This window comes from Dioscorea cayenensis, chromosome 9 (assembly GCF_009730915.1).
Source record: "Dioscorea cayenensis subsp. rotundata cultivar TDr96_F1 chromosome 9, TDr96_F1_v2_PseudoChromosome.rev07_lg8_w22 25.fasta, whole genome shotgun sequence".
Classification (NCBI taxonomy): domain Eukaryota; kingdom Viridiplantae; phylum Streptophyta; class Magnoliopsida; order Dioscoreales; family Dioscoreaceae; genus Dioscorea; species Dioscorea cayenensis.
Window position 1 is genome coordinate 24,017,609 of NC_052479.1, and position 22,090 is coordinate 24,039,698.

At 36.6% G+C, this 22,090-nt stretch overlaps 1 non-coding gene and 1 pseudogene across 1 annotated transcript; one reads left to right on the plus strand and one right to left on the minus strand.

The window, feature by feature from the left end:
- Positions 1-981: 981 nt before the first annotated feature.
- On the minus strand, positions 982-1,088 carry LOC120269694. Its single transcript, XR_005539335.1, has one exon. It is a non-coding gene; the product is annotated as a small nucleolar RNA R71 (small nucleolar RNA).
- Positions 1,089-10,922: 9,834 nt separating this feature from the next.
- LOC120268395 lies at positions 10,923-12,798 on the plus strand (annotated as a pseudogene).
- The last annotated feature ends 9,292 nt before the right edge of the window (positions 12,799-22,090 follow it).

Sequence of the window (22,090 nt, forward strand, 5' to 3'; positions counted from 1 at the left end):
CATGACTCATTAAATCTCAATTAGGGAAGTGTAGTAGTAGTCTTGCACTTGAAATAAAAAAACCTAGGGGCAGCATTGTTCGGGTACCCCACTTTACCATTAATTGTCTCCTCTTCTTACCGCTTTGCTTATTTACTTGTCTTTTTATTTTGATAACAACTTGAGCACATTCACTAATCGATTTGTCACTTTGGCTATTTAGTAATATTATTTGTTTCTAGAGTCTATTCCCTGTGGATGTGACTACCCACCCTTTGGGTACTTTATTACTTCGACACCTATTCACTTGCAGTAGATACACGCAAGGGTGTGTCAAGTTTTTGGTGATGTTGCCAGGGAGTAGGCATTTTAGAAACATTTACACTTTGCTAATTTAGTCATTCGCTATCTATTTCTATTTCATATCTTCTACTCTTCCATCGTTCTTATTTGTTTTCTTTTCTTGATTTCAGCTCTAGGTTATGACCCTAGGTAACCCTTCGACATTAGTTGAAGGTGATCCAAAGATTGAATGAAGAATTCATAGACAGGGAAAGGAACCCGTACAAGAATAGAACTACAAGCTAAAATAGAGATTGAGGGGTCTGATAACATGGTTGAGCAGAATAAGCAGCAGAGGATATTCTCAGATTATGCAAGACCCACAGTTCATGGCACACAGTCCAGCATTGTTAGGCCACTGATTACAGATCAAAGTTTTGAGCTCAAGCCGGGATTCATCTAAATGGTATAGTAGTCAGCATAGGTCAATGGTTTGGCAGACGAGGATCCAAACAACCACATCAAGAACTTCATAGAAGTCTGTGACATGCTCAAGATCAATAGAGTTACAGATGATGCTATTCGGTTGAGGGCCTTCCCAATTTTCTTAAAGGGGAGAGCAAAATAGTGGTTATAGTCATTACCTAGAGCATCGATCACTACATGGGAAGAGATGGTAGAAGCTTTTCTTGCTCGGTACTTTCCCCTGGAAAACCTCCGGAGCTTAGGAATGAGATCTCTTCTTTTATACAAATGGAATTGGAGTCTCTATTTGAGCCATAGGAAAGGTTCAATTATCTCCTGCGGAAATGTCTTCAACATGGGTTCCCCAAGTGGATGATAGTACGCACTTTTTACAATGGGCTGAACTCAAGCACAAGGCAGTTACTTGATGTAGCAACAGGAGATGCCTTACGAAAGCAAGACCCTAGAAGCTACCCGACAGCTCATAGAAGAGATGGCTCTAAACAGTTATCAATGGAATGCGCATAACAAGAAGAAACTAGCCGAACTTCATGAGATTGATGCAGTGATATCTCTAGCAGCCCAAATCGAAGCCTTGAGTAAGAAGTTAGATACTCTAAATTCTCCAAGAGTGGCGGCGGTGATGAAATGTGATGGGTGTGGAGGTGTACATACTTCAACGGATTGTCCCATTTCTATCATGGGGGCAGAATCTATTGAGCAGGTAGACTTTGTGGGGAATGCAATGAGAGGGCAAGGCAACCCTTATGGCAACACTTTCAATCCAGGGTGGTGTAATCTCCCAAATTTTTCTTGGAGCAATCAAAGGCAGCCAAGACCTTTTACGCCACCAGGATTTCAGCAACAACAAGATCAGAATATGGAAAATCGAGTGTCAAGCCTTAAGATTTAGATGAGGGAGATAGAAAGTGCACTCACTAAATTCATCAAGTCAGGAGACACATATTTTCAAGGTGTAGAGATCACACTTCACAACCTACAGCCTCATTGCACAACTTAGAAAACCAAGTGGGTCAGATTGCGAAGTCACTTTCTGAGAGACCTCATGGGAGTTTACCTAGCAACACAGAGACAAATCCAAGATAGCAGCTGAAAGTAATCATTTTAAGGAGTGGTCGCGAACTTGAGAGTAAGCTCCCAGCTGAGAAGGTTGCACATAACTCACCCAAGGAGAAAGAAATTGAGGAGAAGGGTAAGGAGAAGGAGGTGGCACTTGCACCTTACAAGCCAAGGATCCCCTATCCCTCAAGGCTGAAAAATGACTAAAATGATGAACAATACAAGGAATTTATGGGTTTGTTGAAGAAGTTGCACATTAACATTCCATTCGTAGAGGCATTATCACAAATGTCGCATTATGCGAAGTTCTTGAAGGACCTCTTGACTAACAAGAGGAAGATGGAGGAGAGTGTAACTGTGATTTTATATGTATCATTCTCGGCGGTTTTGCAAAAGAACATGCCGAACAAGATGAAAGACCCCAGAAGCTTCATCATCCCATGCAAAATTGGTAATTTAGGTGAGGAAAATGCATTGCCAGATTCAGGGGCCAGCATCAACGTCATGCCTTACACTTTCTTCCAAAAGCTGGGTTTGGGATAACCAAGGCCCACTCGAATGACACTTCATTTGGCTGACCATTAAGTGAGACATCCGAGGGGTATCATCAAAGATGTGTTTGTCAAGATGGACAAGTACATATTTCCTATAGATTTTGTGGTGCTTGATGTGGATGAGGATGTTGATGTACCATTGATACTTGGAAGGTTGTTCCAGCATACTTCCGAGGCTCTCATTGACATGGATGACGGGGAGATGACATTGAGGATCAGAGATGAAAAGTTGAATGACCACCTAGCTGTAGCCATGTGACATTCTGTTGATTTTGATGATACTTTATAATTTTCTTGACACCAGTGATGAGTTGATTGTTGATTATGTGTAGGAAATGTTATGTCGGACCCATTTGAAGGATGGCTAGACCAAGAGGTAAAGAATGAAGAAATTTCATCACTTGGTATAGTGGACAAGCTACAACCTACTCCGGGGATAATGAAGAAGATGATCCAAAAGCTTAAGAGGTCGAGATGTCGCCACAAGAAGCATCCCAACACTTCTAGGGATGAGCACGCACAAGCTAAGAGTGATACTCCCTCATTTGGTAACAAGCTCTATCACTTACCCTCTAACTTGCAAAATTTTTGTTCATCATGCTTTAAAGTTGCAAGTAAGAGAGCATCTTCGATTCATGATCCCCTTGAGGTAAGTATCAGGTACGTCAAGCTCATAACGTAAAACAAGCACTTCTTGGGAGGCAACCCAAGTGTTTTCTTAGTGTTAGTTTGTGTTTTTGATTCCGCAGAAATGATTTCCATTGAGTGGGCATCTTGTTCATTTTTGTTGATTTTGTGAAATTTTCATCATCTTTTGATTTTTTTTTATGTGTCTTGATGATTTTTGCAAAGTTTCGGGTGTTGCTTTAGACAAGTTTTTGCCCATCTATTTAATAAATTTCATATTTCTACAGCTTTCTCCATGTATTTTCAAAGTTTTTTTTTTTGCAGATTTTGGGAAATTTCTGGGCTTAAAATTGAAACACATGGGCTTGTGAAATTTCCATATGCCCATGTGGGTGGGTTCTTTGTGTTTTCAGGTGATCCAGAGAAAACACATGGGCATGTGGAATTTCCACATGCCCGTGTGGATTTACTTCAGTCTGTTTCTTTGCTATCCAGAGAAAACACATGGACATGTGAAAATTCCACATGCCCATGTGGATTTTTTAGGAAAGAAAGGGTGTGTCTTTTTACTTTCCATCAAGAACTTCTTTGATCCCAAATGCCTCCATGTCAAGGATTGCACCTCTACATCTTCCCCACCCATTTCTCTCGATTATTCAAAGGTTTTGTGAGGTCTTTCTTGTGTTTTATCCGAGTTTTTAACCTTCATATTCTCCAATAAGTCTATCTCTTTTTCTTGCTTTGCCATGAACCTTCTTTTCATTTTTGATGATGAATCATCTATTTTAGCATGGAATTTTCATAAAAAACACTTGAGTATGCTTTGTTAGAGTTTTTGGGAAGTTTGTAGTAGTTTTTATGAGCCGTAGTGGTCCTGCCGCAGTATTCTTGCCGAGGCCGCAGATCCACATGTGCATTTACATTTTCCACATGCATATGTGGATTTCCAGATTTTTGTTTTGTCCATCCAGAGAATCCACATGGCCATGTGGAATTTTCACATGCCCATGTGGATTCCTGCAGAGCTATTTTCATGCCAAATTTGATTCTTTCTTTTCTCTTTTTTTGCGGAAATGGCTCCTTGAACTAAGAAACTGGTTTCCAAACGCCCTCATGTGATTTGTAACACCTCGAGTACCACCAGCATCACCAATATCTCCAGCAACACCAACACATGACGTTGAAGTTCAAGGTGTCCTACTCTTGGATTGTTTTCATTTCATTTACTATTTTTAATTTTTTTTTCTTTCTATTGGACTTGTATACTCATAAAGGTTCTACCTTCTGAGCGTTGTCTTACTACTTTTGGTATTTTCTTGTTTCGAGTTTGTGCTTCATCTTATTATCTTTATAAACTCGTTTTTATTGTGTCTGTGATGAGTTTCACTGCACCCCCTTTTGTATACATGCAGATAGTCTTGTGAGTCATGTTGATGATGAGTTAGTAATTGACATGACCATGCGGTGTCTTTATTGTGTTTGCATGCGTACATTGAGGGCAATATACATCTCAAGTGTGGGTGGGTTTTGGGGGGTTCACATTACACATGTTCTATACTTATGCGTTCCATGTTCATGCTCATGTAGCTAATGATGGTTCACTTTAGGTGCAAGGGTTGCATTCTTAAGTTTAGGAAATTTTGAACATTGAATGCCATCATGCTCTAGTTTTACTTAAAATCCTTAGAAATTTTTTGTCTAATTGCTTATCTTGTACACTACTCACTCATTAACCCTATGAAAACTCTAGTTCAGTATTTTTGGACTTTAATCTCATTCTTTTAGTAAAAAAAAATTGGAAGTTGGCTTTGCTTATATGTACGGGGTGGAAAGAGCTACCACTTATATATATGAAGCTACTCTCATAAATCGAAAACTAGTTATGCCCTACTGAGAGAAAGAGCTATTTAATAGGATGAGTGAAAGCTACTACCCCCGGTAGAAAGAGCTACCACCTCAAAAGTGTGAAAGCCACCCGGGAGGAATCTTGGAAAAGGGCTATCTCAAAGGATGTGTGCAGCTACTACCTATTCTTTGTCTATAAATAAGTCCTCGTTAATAAGAACTTCAAAGAGTGGACATTGGATTGACATGAGTGAGTTTACACATACACACTTTGGATTGTATTATTTTTGAATTTAAGTTTTTTCTAAAGCATTGATTTTTCTCATTTAATGTTTGTGGTGCCAAAACAAAGAATCCACACTGCCATGTGAAGCCCCAATTTCCAGGTTTAAAAGGCCGCTTGAAGAGTTATTTTAGAGACATCTTTTCCATCTTGGAGGTAGAGTATGGCTAGGGTTTGGAGGAGGTTTATGCGAGGTTTTGCAGTGTTCCTAGGCCATTCAACATCTATATCCTTTTAAGGAGTGTTATTGGGGGAGCTTTTCATAGGCATTGATTCGGCGAGGTATGCCCTAGGCTCGATGAAAGAGTCATTGGAGAAGGAGAAGAGACTCTTGGAGACCATCATCATGGAACGAAAGTGGGTTATCTTTATGGATTGCTTGCACATTTACTTGCTTTCATCTTTGATTTTGCATTGCTCCATGGAGAGTTAAACCCCTAGTGGGTACTTGGACATGTAAATCTTATGTTATACTTGTTTCTTTGACTTTATTGCATTTCCTTTAATTAAGTTTTTAATTGAGTTCAATCTTGTGTGTTTGATGCTTGATTTTCCCTTAAAGTGACAATAGAGTTGAGAATCTATTCTAATCATTCTTTTGACGAGTGACCATCACCATTAGGATTAGATTAACCAAGGTTGAAGAAGGTTGAGAGGGTGAGTCGAGAGGTAGCGGAACGCCCTCTTTCCCCTCCAATGTGATTTATCCTACCTCCACATTCCAAGAGTTTTTTGAAATCACAACAGAGTGAAGTGCTTGGCTGTCCAAAGATTGTTCCAAAAACCCTTGTCAAAATCTTTTATACTTACCCACTTATGGGCAACTTATAGTCGTAAGAACTAGGTCGTAAGGAACTTTAGATGATGGGTCATGTGCCTTACGGGCTGATTTACAAGCCTAAGTCCTGCATGTAAAGTCTTCTGTCTCGATGTTATGGCCTAGCTTACAGCAGTAAGCCTTGGACCGTAATCATCTCTAGACGGCTCTTGTGACTACCATGATGTAAGCTCCCTGTAAGCTCCTCTAGACAGCCCTTGCGGTCAGGCTTACGGAAGTAAGTCTTGCCTGTAAGTTCCTCAGTTTGATCCGTATACACCCTCTTACTGGCATAAGCATGCCCACAAGGTTCTCTGCCTGAGGTTTACGGCCATAACTATGACCGTAAGTGATCCATAACTGATTTTGTCTGGCATGTTCTTTATAGTTGTTGATGTCGAGAGAGCTCCATCTCCTTCGTTTTGGCTCTTAATTGCTTCTTTTGACTCTCTTTCTCTCATCTTTAAGCATTGCCCGGTATCTGAGAATACAATTTTCACCATGTTAAACATAATTTTCTAGAAAAATATTTTAATACATGCGGAATAAATATACAAAATAATATTAAATTATGTTATATAATATATATATATATATATATATGTTTCATCATTATCAATGAGAGGCCTGCATCTTGTACACATCCGGATCATCTATATGTATCTTCCATCATTATAAAAGTACAAAATAATTTTATTTGCATTAACTAGTCTTTCTCTGTGACCCCTTCCCCAGCAGCTAATTAACCCATCAAAGTTTGTTTGGATCTATCCGTACAAAAGTATTGTAAAGCCATGCTACGTGGAACCTTTATGCACCACGCACATGCATGAAAGGCGAAACTATGGCTTCAATTTGCTACTCCGAGCTGTGCAAAGAAACCAAGATAAATCCTGACAATAAACAATTTTTTTAATAAAAAATCATCCACCTACAAAATATCCATAAAAAAAAATACTCAGATTAGCACCAATAGTAAAAACATCAAATCAAAATAGGACACCAAGAATTTTATGAGTAAAAATCACGGGACATCAAGATAGACTCTTGACACACCAAATTAATCAACACAAAGATTAGAAGACTTAACATGAAAGAAACTAAAAAAATCAGAAAAGTTCACCTCCAAAACAGTCACAGTTCAAAATGGATATATGAAACTGGAGACACCAACTCAATAATCCAACCGTTCATATTTAAGAGCAATAAGTTTTGACCATTCTATTAAAATTTCAGGCCCATCCAACGGTGAACTTTCTCTGGCGATTAATTTAGCTCCAGATATCCTGTATAGAAATTTTTAGCACGCAATCGCTTTGCAAATCTAGGTTTTTCTATCCTCTTTCTCACTCTTTTCTTGGCTGTATCTCACACCAACGACAATAAAACATGAAGTATTCTCATAGCGTAAGAAAAAAATCTAAATTACCCTCTGAAAGGGCTTGAAGTTGGGGCTCTATTTGCATTAAAATTGCTATATATTTTGTAAGGAAATATGAGAGAAAGCAGACCCATTTCTGAGGATGAAAACACTCGACTTTCCCAAGTCCGCTCTGAGCTCTTTACAATTCTAAAACAGGAAGAAGTTTACTGGAAACAACGATCCAGAATCACCTGGCTCAAAGAAGGGGACTCCAATACTAAATTTTTCCACCAGGTTGCTAATGGTAGAAAAAATCTTAATCATATTTCTCGCATCTTTCATAATGATCAGTTGACCGATGAAATCGATCAAATTGGCAGAATTTTCACTGATCACTTTCGCTCCCTCATTGGAACCCCCATTTCCCAACAGATTTCTTATCGATTGGCATTTTCTTTTTGAACATAAAGAAAGAGTCAATCTCTCCCACCTAGAAATGCTTTTCTCCTTTGATGAGATTAAACAAGCTGTCTTTGACCTTAACCCTGACAAAGCCCGAGGCCCAGATGGATTCCCTATCCTCTTCTTCCAGAAACACTGGGACCTTCTTCAGGATTCCCTTGTCACACTCTGTAGTGATTTTTTTGATGGCTCATTAAACCTCGAGCGTATTAACTGGATCAACAATGCTCTCATTGCTAAGAATAATTCTCCTGGATCTGTTGCGGACTTTAGACCCATCAGTCTAATCAATTCTACTTGTAAAATCATTTCCAAGCTCCTTGCCAACAGGCTTAGCAATGTTATTAACAACCTTGTGGATGATTCACAATCTGGCTTTATTAAAGGTAGATGCATTGCGGATAATATTGTTGGGGCCCAAGAAATCATTTTCAACATGCAGAAAAAGAAATCTCTTGGGTACGCCTTCAAAGTTGATTTTGCTAAAGCCTTTGATTCTTTAGATTGGAACTTCCTCCTCGAAATTCTTGCTGCTAAAGGATTTAGAGCGAAATGGCTATCTTGGATTCACACTATTCTGAGCACTGCCAAATCCCAGTTTATCATTAATGGTAGCACTCAGGGTTATATCAGATGCAAACGGGGGCTAAGACAAGGCGATCCCCTGTCCCCTCTCCTCTTTGCTATTGTTGCTGACATTCTGAGTGCTATGTTTCATCATGCGCTTAGATCCAAAGTCCTTGTGGGTGTCCCCTTAAGCCAGTCGGTTAACTGTTGTCATTTCCAATATGCTGACGACCTTCTTATTTTCTCTGCTGTAGGTCAGGAGGACCTTCAGACCTTCAAATCATCAAACTTATCCTCTATCTATTTGAGGGGTCATCTGGGCTATCCATCAACTTCTTGAAAAGTTGCTTGTACTCAACCAACTTTGGATACCAACCACATGAATCATCAGCTAGAATCCTAAACTGCTCTAGAAATTGTCTTCCTATAACTTACCTTGGGATCCCTCTCTCTGGCCGGCGTCCAAGACGTCTAGACTAGGTTAAACTGATTAGTATGGTTCGTTCTAGACTCACTCCTTGGAAAGCCAAATACTTATCCCTTGGGGGCCGCCTTACCCTCATCAATTCTATTCTCTCCACTGTCCCTATCTACTAGATGTCGGTCCTCAAACTTCCTATTTGGGTGATCAAAGAAATTGACAAGATCCGTAGAGACTTCCTATGGAAAGGTCCTGACTTGGGCCCGAGAGGAATTAGATTAATTGCTTGGAACAGGATCACTAGACCTCGCAACATGGGAGGTTGGGGAATTCTCAATATTTATGATTTCAATCTTGCCTTGCTTGGGAAATGGTGGTGGAAACTTTCCTGTTATCCTAACAGTTGCTTGGCCAAAATCATTCATTCCAACTATTCCCCTAGCAATCCAAATGGGCTCCTGTCTCACTCTCCACCTAGAAATAAATCTTACTTCTGGGCAGGTGTGACTTTCATCCTACCCGCCTTCCGCTCATGCTTGATCAAATCTATCAGAAGTGGCTCTAACACCTCCTTCTAGTTTGACCGCTGGTACTCTGCGATCCTCCTCAAAGATCTCTGGCCGGACCTTTTTTCCCAGTGCTTAACTCCTCGGATAACCATCAGGCAATTCTCCCAACATCTTAGAAACCCGGAGATCTTTTTCTCCCCAGACCCTCCTGGCTCGTTATCCTCGCTTTTAGAAATTATCCCTGACTGCTCCACTTCTCTGGACGACACTCCTTCTTGGACCCTTGAAAAAAGTGGAAATTTCTCTGTAAAATCATTCTATAAATTTCTTATCGATGGTGGATTACGAAGCACGCTTTACCCCTCTTTCTGGGAAACTCGATGCCCTAGCAAAATCACTCTTTTTTGCTGGCTCACTGGGGAAGACAAAATTCTTACTCTTGCTAACCTTTTCACGAAAAGGTGTATCTCCTACAACTTATCTGACACTTGTGTCCTTTGTCACAGTGCTTCTGAAAACCTGAATCACCTTTTCCTCAACTGTGAATTCTCCAAACGCATCTGGGTTTTTTTCTCTCAAGCTTTAGCCTCCACCCCTCTCCCACAATCTATTCCCTTACTCTGGACGACTTGGTTATCATCCCTCAACCCCCAGTATCAAATCCTTTGGGATCTCATTTCACGTGTTGTTTTGTGGAATATCTGGATCGAAAGAAACGCTCGTAATTTTCACATGAATGTTTTATCGCAGCATATCATTATTTTTAAATCTGTTAACATGCTTTTATCTTGGATTTCTGCTGCTGCAGACAAACATCAGGAAGTTCTTAACGAAGCTATTCAGAAAATCAAGCGTTCTCTCATCTTCCTCAGTGCTAAAGATTCCTCCTCTACCTGCACTCTTGACCCTGGTTCTGTTCAGGAGTAGTTGCATTTCGACGTTTGTCTAAGTAGGCCTGAGATGCCAGACGGCTTCTTCCGTTTACTTAGCTTTTTTCTCTGCTTGCACTGTTTTTTTTTACTTGTTTCTCTGCTCCTCCTCACCTCTGGTGAGCGATGGCTTTATCCTTGTACCTTCGTTTATAGTTCAATAAATCTATGGTTTATCCACATTTAATTCAAAAAAAAAAAAGAAGTGTATTCTCATTAGGGCAAACAACCCATATAAAATATACATGAATGATGTATGTATAGATTATATGTACATATACAATGTATACAATGTATTTAAGAGTACATCGACAATATACTATCACTCTAACATACTTCATGTCTTCTAGACTTTCCGACCATCTTGATTTATCTTCCATTTATAAAAATACAAAATAACTTATTTGCATTAACAAGTCTTTCTCCTCTGTTGATTCCAAAATCAAGTGAAAAGTATATATATGTTAGAATAAAAATATCCAAATGATTAAATAATGCCCGATAACATTATATAATCATGATAGAGGAGACATGATCTGCATCCATCCCATCTAAAGTTTTTTGGATTTATGCGTACAATGATTGATATTGCCAAGTCATGCACCACATGCATGCGTGGTTTAATTACTCATTTTCACATGATCATATCCATAACTTATAGGATAAAAATCCAAACATACCACAAGCTATTTCTTGAATATTTACGATAAGATTCACTGCCTCTTCTTCCATATAAACACATTCAATGCTCCTCTCTCATCATTCTCCTAAAACACACACTCTTCTCCTACTGCATATATACTCTAATGGGTGTTGCCCTAATTCTCATCCTGTTCCTCTCCTTTCTCTTTATCTCATGCTCTTCATCAACTAGGTCTGAGTATGAGATCAAGCTCCTTTATGAGGGTTGGCTTGTTGAACAACATAAAAACTACAATGATATCTTTGAGAAGGATAAAAGGTATGAGATCTTCAAAGATAACCTCAAGTACATTGACGAGCACAATTCTGGTAATCACACTTACCAACTCGGTCTCAATATATTCGCCGATCTCAGCATTGATGAGTACCGGAACACTTATCTTGGCTTTAAGCCACTCTCCAAAATGAACATGAGCTACAAGGTGAGTAATAGGTATATGTTGAAGGAGGGTGAGGAGTTGATGTTGCCAAGTTCCATAGACTGGAGAGAGCAAGGTGCTGTCACAAATGTTAAGCATCAGGGCCAATGCAGTGAGCAATTAATATTTTTGGTTATTTGATTATTCATTAACATATCGATCATGAGAAATGACTTTAAAGTTGATTAATTAGTCATTAATATTTTATGTGAACAGATAGTTGTTGGGCTTTTTCGGCCGTGGCAACTATAGAAAGTCTGAATAAAATTGTCAGAGGGGATTTGATATCATTGTCGGAACAAGAACTTGTGGATTGTTATAAAAAAAGCTGTGATGCAGATTTCCCACATAAAGCCTATCGGTTTATTATTCAAAATCATGGTATTTGATACTGAGGCAGACTATCCCTATGAGGGAGTATATGACAAATGTGACCTAGATAAGGTATGACATACATGCTTAATTGTGTACCAATATTTTGGATATATACTTTAATTTATGCCTGCTTTACTTGTTTATTTGAGAGTAAAATATCAAATATTTATTACGAAGATCGATATCATATTGATGTTTAATATCAAACATATGAATAGTCTTTTTTTTTATAGGAAAATAAACAAATTGTCTCAATTGATGGGTATGAGCTTGGCCCTTTCAATGATGAGAATGCTATGAAGAAGGCTGTGGCGAATCAACCTATTAGTGTAGGTGTTGAATCTAGTGGCAGAGATTTCCAATTATATCAATCGGTGAGGTTATATATTAATGAAATTTTGTTCACTATCATTTTATTTTACAATAATTTATACCCACATGATTGGGGTAAATTAAATATATTCAATATAATATGTATATGTTATATTTTGTATTTGAATTAATCATCATTTTTGCAGGGAATATTTACTGGAAGTTGTGGGATAAAAGTAGATCATGCCGTCGTTCTTGTGGGGTATGATACTAGTGATGATAATACAGATTTTTGGCTTGTTAAAAACTCATGGGGATCCTTTTGGGGTGAGAAAGGATACATAAAGATTCTTCGTAACATCAATTCAAGATATGGCCAATGTGGGATTGCAAGATACATGACTTATCCTGTGATAAGTTCGTCTCCATTGGTAATTATTTTTTATTTTTATTTTTTTTTCAAATTCACTCTAAGAATGAATATTATCGTCTAGTACTTCTTCAAAACTTCTAAATCTATTAAAAAAACACACATCATTCTGTATCAATTATGTTTGATTTGTTCTACTGATTGTGTTGTTTACTTTTTCAAAGCAGAAGAGTGGCAATCAAATTGAAGAGAATTACACTGAGGCTGAAATGATGATAGCAGTTGCATGAGCAGGCCTTGAGTTTGAGGGCAAGCAAAGGAGTCTAAATAAAATAAGAGGTGCTGAACAACTTTGGGAACATTACTTTCACCCATATATATGTAAGGTTGTTGTATCTGAATTTGTTTACTATCTCAAATTTATCATTGTTAATTGATAGGCTGATAGCCAGGGACTGAACGAGAACTTGTTGGTAGGGGGCTGAAGTCTAAAGGCAAAACAAAAAAATAAAAAGATAAAAAAATAATTTAATAAAATAATTATTTTAAATGAAAAATAATGTGCTAATATAAACAAAATTTGAATACACATATTCCAAAAAATATAAAGTATAATTTAAAATTTTGTTATTAACGATAGCAAATATATGAGATTTTCAATATTTCAACTAATAAGAATACATCTTAAATTTATATTTTTTTATAAAAAAATATAGTAAAATTGATCTCTCTCACTACAAACAATCAAACTTTATAAATTTTTTTTTGTCATTTCACTCTAGCATATATGGTACATTATAACATATATGTATATATGTTAGGCCTCATAATCAATTCAAACGTTTTTTTAAATTACTAAAATTTGTATATAAGATTTATTTTATTAAAATTTTGAAATAATAGTAATTTTTAAATTAAAAAATAAAATTTAAAAAAATGCACCAAGTGGGATTTGAACTTGGGTGGGTCGAAAAAGATCACATACTTTAAGTACAAACCCACTAACCACTCAAGAAACACCTAGATTCCACACCTTTACATGTCAAAATATTTGTATTTTAAAATAAAATTAAAGTATAGAAAAATTGAAAATCAGCAAATCTTATATTGCTTAAAAAATATTCTTTCCGGGGCCGAGGGGAGCTTCAGCCCTGCTAGCCCCCTCGGTTCTGCCCTGCTGATAGCTATCTACTTGATATATTTTGTGGTCACCATAAAAACACTATCGTTTTTTTTTTAAGGGAAAAGCTAGAGAGAAAAGGTTTAAAATTTATGGCAGACAAACAAAACCAATGAATATGTAATAACTGTTAAATAAAGGGTAAAGGACGCAAAAGCCACTAAAAGATCCATACCCCTATTTAGGTTCTCTATAAAGCTTCTATATCGTGACCAAAGTACCCTTACTTTTTAATAAAATACCCTCCTCAACCTTAGTGTCTTGAATTTATCAACTTTTTTTTTCTTTTGATAAAACTAAATTTATCAATTTATCAATTTATCCTTTAACATATATATATAGCTTTTTCATTGTCCCCATCAATTGACTACTCACGGGATTTCTTCAGACTAATGAAACTCAGCGGGCTCCCCAAAATAATTAATTGGCGATCTACTTGAGATGTTGTTCGCTAGTGCTTTTTGTCTGTTATCTTATATTATATATAGTAGTCACTATGCAAATAATTTGGATGATAATTGTTTTGTTGCAACAAGAAGAAAAAGTGAATACACTTGATTATCTTTCTGGTGAGTATTCATTGATGCTGTGTTTATTATTCTTCTTTCAATTATTTTGGGGTGTATGGGTTTTTTTTTAAATTACTTCACGTGCCCTCGAGGGGCCTTTGTTTTGAGGATCTAGCAATTAAGAGTAAATCTAAACAATGACAAGAATAGAAGAGAAAATGGACATACAATAAGACACACGATTTTACATAATTCAGCCAATATGACTTATATCAACGACCACTCTAATATTCTATTGTTATCGCAAAACTTGCCTTTATAATATACAGATGTTTTAGCAAGACACTACCAAGGCGCTTGCGTACTCAAACTTCCACAAATGACGTAGTCAAGATATCGTCAAGGCAAATATCAAACTTCACATAATCAACACCTTCGTACCGATAGACTATGAAGCCGTTGGCATCTCCTCTTGTCTCTATTATTTTTGTCGCGCTAAATGGCCGTGCACCCACAGGACAGAAAATCCGCAGTCACGCAAGGCCTAAAACCTGACTCATAGCAAAAGATGATCTAACAAAGTCACAAATTACAAATACAAAATACAACAACTTCTGAGTACAACAAGAGAATTTACAACTCAACTACATTGAGGAAAGATACTTGACTGCATGTTAAATTACAACCCTGATCTTGCTCCGGATCTGAAAAAGAAAAAACAATTATTTACGAGCTTGACAGCCCAATAAGTGCCCACTAAAAATATCAAAATCATAAAAGTTTCAAAATTTCAAAACTCAAACAAAGTATAATAAAATACAAGTTTGTTAGAATCAAACTCAGAAGTCAAGTTTTTTAATAAAACATAACTAATCAAAAAGTCAAGCATATATGTCTCACAAATAACTATTGTCAAAATCAAAATATCATAGGTCATATGTTTACCCTCGGTGACCCAAGCTAGAAATATCAGAGATCATAAGCTTACCCTCGGTGCCCCTAGCCAGAATTATTAGAGGCAGTTATTCTTCACCTACGAAACGATGGGAAACTATAGTTTCTATTACTTAGGTACATGTCATCACATCAATGTTTAACCCCCAATAATAGAGTTATTGCAAAGTTAGTTGGGGACTACAAGTTGCTATGTCAAAATACGTTATGTCCAAACATTTATCAAAACTGAATACAGAAATTTGATGATTTCATTTTCAGATTGAAAATAATTCGAATTCATTTCCAAATCTATATACTTGCATATGAACTGCAAATAATAAATAAATAAGTAATTTAAACTATAAATCGAAATAATCAGATTTTTCTCAAAAATTTCAGAAGTTCAAAAAACTAGAATTTTCTAATATATACATATAATAGGATTTATATGTTGTCTAACTGTCAGATTTCGAATTCACACCAATCGAGTTTTCTCAGAAAGTCCTATATTTGGGAATAACCCATCAGAATTACAAGCAAAACAAATTCTAAAATTCACATGAATACAAAAACATTTTCAAGATACTAACGAAGCTACCAAAGTCGAGACTAAGAACCAATTCCCCTACGACCCTTAAGATTATAATCAACATAACTTTGTGAATTCTAACCCAAATAAAAAATTTCAATCTTTTGTATCATATCCAAATCTCACGATGATTTGAGATCTACATAATTTAAACCATCACTTTCTAAAATCATAAATATACAAACCAACAATTTTAGACATGTATTTTATAATAAAAATATCTCACAACATATAACTTCAAATAAGATGAATGACAACGCCCCTTGTGTATGTCCCGCAATTGCACGGGTTTGTCGAAGTAATAAAATCCCAGGTGAGTGGGTATCGTATCCACAGGGAGTAGGGAGTAAAAATACTTAAATTGTTTCTTAACTAAGAGAAATATGAAATAGTGATTTGTGTGACAAGATGTAATGCAAACAAAAGTAAAAGAGACAAGAGAGAGAGCACAAGTAAAGGAGAGGTAAGGCAATCGATATAAATGGGGTACTCGGATACTGATCCGCCTTGGACAATCGTTTCAAGTGAAAAAGCCCTCTATTATGCTTCCTAACTAATGCATTAATGAGTTGTGGAGATCCTTTAATACATTGTCCCAAATCTAAGGTCAACCATACCTAATCCCTATACATGTTCTGGAGGAGAAATTGAACAATCACTCAACCTCGCACTCGTATAGAATTGCAATGAGTTCTAGGGATTCAAACTGATAAATCATCTTCCTATATGTATACCTAACCCTTTGGTTCGGGCGGAAGGTCCCTAGCCACAATTAAGCCCTAGATGCTAAAATCACTTCAACACTTCACTTCATTGCACTCACAACTAAGCCCTAGCAGAAGGTCATCCCTTAGCCCATTCACTGTACTATGACCGCAAAGAACTCAAGGAATTGGAGGTAGAATAAATCACACCGGAGGGGAAAGGGGACGCTCCGCTACCTCTCTACTCAGCCTCTCAACCCTCTCCAATCTATCTTTGTCTAACTCTCCTGGTGTATCACTAACTCACAAGGGTTACCAACAAGAACTCTCAACCCTAGTGTCACTCTAAGGGAGTATTCATACAATCAATGCATTCAAGATTAGAACTCAATAAAAACATCAATTAATAAAAGCATAATAACAAGGTTCAATAAAACGAATACATCCTAGGGTTCACAATCCAAGTACCCACTAGGGGGTTTAGCTCTCCATGGAGCTAATTACAGTCAATGAAATCAAATATAAAAGCAGTAAATCCATAGAAAACCCCCTCGATAGTCATGACGATGGTCTTGTAGTGAGGCCTCTACTCGTCCAAAGATCCCTTTGTCTGGCCTAGGATACACATCGCCGGATCGCTGCCGACGAAAGCTCTCCCACTAACCTTCTTCCAAACAGAGCGCGATGTCGGAGCCGTAGAACCTCTCCCAATCCCTAGCCAATACCTCTCAAAACCCTAGCCGCAGCCCTCTCTCAAGTTGTGGAAAAGATGAAGAAAAGAATTCTGAAATCGGGGCTGAAATCCGTTTTTAAAGGGTTGGAATCGGGAATCCACACGCCCTTGTGAATATTTCACACGGCCCGTGTGGAATTAACGTACGAACGATGTGGAATTTCCACACGGCCGTGTGGCTTTTCTGGACAACTCCTTCTTCGGCCTGCTGTAAACAGTACCTGCTACAGTATTTGCTATAGTTCCCTGCGATAGTACCGGTCCGAAACACTCCCGAAACCATGCTTTCATCGAGGTAATGTAAACGGGCACACGTTTACATCGTAGATCACTTTGTTTCTTCAATGAACGGACGCATTGTTGGAGATCTTGTTGCACATGCACAAGCCGGAATACTTAGAATGTGATTGCCTTTGTGCTCCTCCAAATCATTGTGCTAGCTTAAACACAAGGAGGTTGGCACACATTCTAGCATCTTGAACCCGACTTATATCTTCGCGTTTGAACCTTCTGAAGATTTCTCCAAATGGTGCACTCATGATCTACATTGGCTTCTTTCTCTAAGATTCGGCTTCACAACTCTATATGCATGAAAGTAACATAAATACACACATATGTTAAAACCCGGTAAAAGTAATGTTCATCATAAGGAAAGAACACTTCGCATTCTTTTCACACAAGCACTTATCAATTAAACTTTAGCAATATATAATCAACTCAAAATTGAACAACTTTCTTAATTATTAAACATGAGTCCTGATTCAACATCTAAGATTATCAAATTCTCTAATCAATCTTCATGCTTTCTGCAGAAAATGCCATTGAGCACACCTATAGAAATCTGATCATATCTCACAAATTACAGGGATAAAAATTTTACAACTTGGCAGAGCCAAAGATAAAATCATATTCTACAATTTCCTTATATAAATCTAAATCTAAATCAAAGCTTATAATCACGAAATTAAACAAAAACTGTTCAAGGGCGGCACAAAAAGCCTGCTCTCATCAGCTACGTTTAAAACTTATTATTTACATAATACTTATGCAAAAATTCTAAAATTTGACAGTAAGCTAAATAAGACCTCAATCTACAATTTTTTTATTGATCCCTTCCAAATTCTATCTCTAGATCTTCCAAATTAATTAGGGATCTCTGCTATAATACCATAAATTTCTGAAGCATATTATCTTTATAGCCATCCAATTTCAAAAAATTTTAAATTCATAACAAATCTCCTTTAGCACCAATCCTAAGGATAGGAAATAAATCAGGTTGTCAATCTCTTCCAATAACAACCAAGGCATAAGATTGAAGTTAACACATATTTTCATGCTTACGAATACACAAAAAGGAATTAAGCAAGAAAACTAAATTTTATCTAATAAAAAAAAACTAGATCTTATCAAATTTAGATCACACACCTATGATTCCTCTCCTTGGAAGAAATTCGTGGAAACAGAAAAAGATTCAATGCTTTGAGTAAAAAAACTCTCTTCCTCAATGTAGATGGGATCAGAAAAGCCAAAAGATTGGGTAATGGCTAGGTCTTACTTAAACGGCAAACCAAAACAAAAGATGGTTAGGGTTTTGACGAGGTAACTGAAAAATAAAAAGAAATGCAACTACAAAATTGTCATTAAAATTAAAAATAAATAAATAAATTTTGGTGGGGCCCATGACTGTGGGGCCCACAATTTTCATTCATTATTTTAAATTTATGAGCACGTTAATTGCCTGTAAAAATCATGTAGTGGTTTAGCTATCTCTCCAACATGTTTGCTATTTTTTAGATAAATCCAAGATTTTTGGTTATATATATGTATGGTATAATATCCGAATTTATCCCTTTACTTTTCTCTCTCTTCTCTTTGGTCTTTCTACTCAAAAATGCTCATAACTAGTTTCTCTACTCTTGAAAATGGGCCCACTTAGTCCCTCTATGCTTGAAATGACCCAACTAGTCTCTATATTTTCAAAAATAGAAAAAGATAGTTAGGAATAGACTCAGAGTAGAAAGACTGGGTCCATTCTTAAAAATAGTGAGATAAATTTGGAGTATTTTTAAATAGTGGGACAAAAAAAGAAGAGAAAGAAAATAAAAGGATCAATTCAAATATTATACCTATATATGTATATATGTCACACGCTTAGGGATGGCAATGGGGCGGGATGGGGCGGGGCATGCCTCTACCATCCCCGCCCGCATGGTAATAAGCGGGGCACCGGCGGGGGCGGGGCCGGGGCCGGGGCGGGCACTATTTCCGTCCAGTTTTTTGTTTTTCGTTAATCTCCCGCTTTGCTTATAGTTATAAATAAGTATTTAAAATTCTTAAAAACATTTATAAAATAGATTTATTTTATAAAACATATATTTTTAAAGACAACTCATAAGAAATTTATTGAAAATTTTTAAAAAAAAAATTATTTACCCTATACATTATATAATATTTATAATAAATTAAATTATTATCGGGGGGCGGGCGGGCAAGTAGAAACCCGTGCATCGCCCAAAAATGGGGCGGATCGGGGTGGATCGGAGCGGGAACTTCGGGGCGGATCGGGTTTTGCCATCCCTACACACGCTAGAGGTTGATGGGAAAGGAATGCATGTACTTGATACATCAAATGTGTAGATTGATAACATTTGACACCCATGAGCCAGCATGGCAGGATGGCACGGTGCCAGATGAGAGGCTAGAATAACTACACCCCAATCAAACATGTTTGGTGAGATTAGGCACTATACAACAAATTTATAAAAAATTAATAATTCAAATAAATATATTTCATAATTAACTTTTTTAAAAATATTGATATTAATAACCACCTATTTTTGTCAACAAAGGTGAGTTTTTAATATGAAAATGTTCAATTTTTATTAGGCTTTTTACTTGCAGTATAATCGTGAAATTAAATTCACTTAATTGCATGTACATCTCTCAATAAAATCAAATATAATATCCTTTAAAATTCATTTTTTTTACATATATGTATATACTCCGTATGTATGCATCATTAAAATATATCATTGTATTTCATTTTTTAGAATAAAATAAATGAACAACAAATTTATTAAAAAGCCAAACAAGAACGAACAGACAAATACAAACACAAACAAGCTCAAAGAAAAGAGAAGAGAAGGCAAAACACAAAAACAAATAAAGGAAAACTAAAAACCGGAGATTAGGAGAACATCAGCAGGGTGTTGCAATCCCAAGGTAAACAAACAAAAATGGATGAGACAACCGGTGACTGAGACGATGAAGTCCACTTAATGGCAACAGAGGGTTTCTCAGCAGGGTGAAGGAGGATCACTCCCGGGACTATGGAGATGTCTAGCTGCTGCCGAGATCAGCCAATCCGGCACTCAGGAATTTGAGAGAGCGCTTGACGATTGGGATGGAATCGCTAGGAAGTTGCTCGGTTCGGGCCTCTAACTGTAGAAATCCAGACAAGTAGCAAATAAGAATTTTTAAACAAAATAGAGACGGGAGACAGAAATTTGTAATTGAAAATATTGTTGTTTTTTTTTTATTTCTAGCCATAAGTTCCAGAAAATGACTCTAGAGAGAATATCCCAAAAAAGTGCGCTAGCTCACATCTAAATTGATAAGAAATAATGTGATATCTATATAAATCTCTATAATCTTCTTAGGGATAATGAATATGGCCATGCTTGTGACCATAGCTTGAAGTTAGATTAATTATTACTAATTCAATAAATGACTGCCATTTTAAAGGAAAATGGATGAAGGATTTAAATTGCAATAAGACACAAGATTAATTTAGCAATGAAATTTTAGAAACTAATAAAAAACTAAGGCAAGCTCCAGATTTCAAAAGATTAATTACTTTTCCTAAAATTTTTGGATGATTTAATTGTGTTTTCTTTTATTTTTATTACATAGATGCTTGTATACAACATGCTTGATTCTTTATAAAATACTTTTTTATTTATTCCATAACCATGAAAAGCACTTATTATATTATCTGCAACTCTAAAGTAATTTCTCAATAAGGATATGGAGGTTAACTAGACAATTTTTTATTTTAAACCAAATCGCATGTGTAAATGAATCTTTGTCGATAACTATTATCGACTTTTAAAATATAAAAATATCATTAAAATTCGAAAAATTTTTTTTTATAATTAGAATCATTTTTCCATTAGCGTTACATTTCTTTATTTATTTGATAGATATTATAAATGACATGCCATTTTTAAAAAGATTGGAAATATATATATTGATTATCAAACTATTAAAAAAAAACATTATGCACGTTTGGATTTGCTCCTCATTCAATTCATTCTTGGTCCTTTTACAATTGCTCTAATTAATTCGTTTGATTTAATGATCGATAAATCACAATATCTTGAGGAAACATTATGTTCACTGAAATAACATTGATTGAAATAGTCTATATAGAATAGAAATCTTTTAAAAATATTATTTTACCAATCAAATTAATAAATAAAGTGAGCACAGTATAACAGTAACATCAGCCCTTAAAAAAGAGATATGGCTCAGGGGGTAATAAAAAAATAAAAATTGTTCAAATCCAAGATAATTTAAATGAATTACCTCATGCCAAGCAGTCCTGGCAGCTCAACATTCTTACAGGGTTGATACCATCCTCTCCTCATTAACAAAACCGTCCGATCATTCCATCGCAATGACCTCCACCCACGCCTCCACTGGTAAACCACCGCCGGCCCCTTCTTGGGCTGAGGTTGCTGGTGTTTGTACATAAATGCCCCCGGTCCTCTCGCTCCGCTAGATGAAGACACTCTAAATCGCCTCAAGGCGACCATCACAGAGACGATTCGTGTTGCATGTTGACACCCAAATGAGGGCTCAGATGCATTTCCAATTAGCTATTTACGGTAAGCTATTTGGGAAATCTCCACACTTTGAAGTGGTGAAAACCACGCTACTGGGCTTATGGAAGTACTTGGGGACCTTCCAAATATCAGACATGGCGAATGGATACATCCTTGCAAGGTGTTCTTCTGAGCAATCCAAGCAACAAATCCTTTTTGAAGGTCCATGGACGGTGAATGGTCTCACACTTC